General features: G+C 34.1%; 1 non-coding gene across 1 annotated transcript; it reads left to right on the top strand.

Moving 5' to 3' along the window:
• TRNAY-GUA lies at positions 1,517-1,603 on the top strand. Its single transcript is given in 2 exon segments — positions 1,517-1,553; positions 1,568-1,603. It is a non-coding gene; the product is annotated as a tRNA-Tyr (tRNA).

The following is a 1,960-nucleotide window of genomic DNA, read 5'->3' on the forward strand; positions in this document are numbered from 1 at the left end:
ATTTTTCTTAACTATGAGATGTCCTTGGCTCCATTAATTTTGAGTTACATTTCACTAAATCCGCTACAAAATTGGGCATTTGACAGTTTACCCCTAAACGTTCTTAAAATCTCACTGAGTACCTAATAACTTTTGAGGATTCCAAAACGAACCCTCAAGACTTTTTTTCTTTCACTTAACTCCCACAACGGCGGCAGCCATAATTTGAGTTTGCAAACAGAGACCATATCACACAGAGATTGTAAAGTAGTTGATGGGGGTCAACTGAAAAAAAAAATTCTGAAGACTTTGTGTAATTCCCAAGGTTATTAGGGGTTTAATAAAAATTTCAAAAAAAATAGAGTTAAGTGTAGAATGCCCAAACTTATTAGTAGTACGGTGAAAAATATCGCTAATTTTAATCAATACTCTAGGGCCCCGTTTGGCAAAGGGTTAATGAAGAGGGGTTAAAGAGAAGGATTAATATACTTAGCCCATTTGATAATCCGAAGGACTAAATTATTAACCCGTTAAATAAGTTTTATTTTAGCCCTTATGATCAGTTTTAGTGTTTGGGAATAACAATGATTTTGACTATTTTCTTTATAATTAGAAGGGTTAACTCTTATTCCATCTAAATAGGAGTATTAGTAAACCCCTCATTTTGAGGGGTTAACTCATTTTAACCCCTCTAGAGGGGTTAACTTAACCCTTCTATATTTTTTATGTTTGGCAAATTATGAAGGGTTAACTCACTTTAACCCTTATATAGATTTGTTGTGTTTGGCAGATTAAGAAGGGGTTAAGTCTCCTTAACCCCTCTCTTAACCCTTTGCCAAACGGTACCTAGAGAAATAATTTCTCATGTAGACCAAGGTTGTGTTTGGCATGGGGTTAAGAGAGAGGTTAAAGGAATTTAACCCCTTCTTAACCATTTAAACGTACGGGTTAATTTTGTCAAAGGGTTAACAAACTCTTAACAAGGGTTAAAGCCAATTAACCTCTCATTTAGAGGTGTTAACAAGTCCACCTAAATATGCGGGTTAAGAAGTAATCTTTCCAAAAACAATATATACAACTTAAATATATATATATTTATAGGATATTTACGGCAACTAACCTCCTTAACCCTTCTTCATTTGTCAAACATACAAATTTAATCATTCGTCTTGATTATCAAATCTGAACGGAAGTAAATTATTTTTAATCTTTCGTGAAGAAATCCTATTAGAATCGCACCTATAAAACTTGAGTGATTTACATTATAAACAAGACATCTAAAATTATTAAATTAATTCTTAACCATTCATAAACGATTTAGATCATCCTATTATTACATTAATTCTTAACCATTCACGAACGATGTGGATCATCCTAATATGTGTAGATCTTCTGATGGAATTTGTACTCGCTAGAAAGATGTTAAAAACGTAGATCCAAGCTTTGCACAGTTAAGCTCCATATTTATCCATTGTCATTTATTTTGCGGGATCCTTAGTTTCGTTTATTTAAGGCACATATTCTCGTAAAGCGAAGACCGACCTTAGCTCAGTTGGTAGAGCGGAGGACTGTAGTTTGTCGCAGATAAATCCTTAGGTCGCTGGTTCGAATCCGGCAGGTCGGACTAATGTTTTTTTTTTCAATGAAATGAATTTTATTCATCACCAAAAGATGCAGTAGAGTCGTACATCATATTCCAGCTCTACAAAACTGGAAATCCTCTTTACAACTTCACTTTACAGTTTCAAGTTACTACACTTCCTTTTCAAACTACAACTTCTCCAGTTTTTCTTTCAAACGTAAAGGTATACTATCATTCAGTACCTTAGTGAAAATGGTCAGTTTCACTGCTCAAACTACAACTTCTCCAGTTTTTCTTTCAAATGTAAAGGTATACTATCATTCAGTACCTTAGTAAAAATGGACAGTTTCACTGCTCGAAAGAGAGAAACCTGAGTCGAAACTCTGTTCCGAAATATAC

Source organism: Asparagus officinalis, chromosome 5 (genome assembly GCF_001876935.1).
Source record: "Asparagus officinalis chromosome 5, Aspof.V1, whole genome shotgun sequence".
Lineage (NCBI taxonomy): Eukaryota > Viridiplantae > Streptophyta > Magnoliopsida > Asparagales > Asparagaceae > Asparagus > Asparagus officinalis.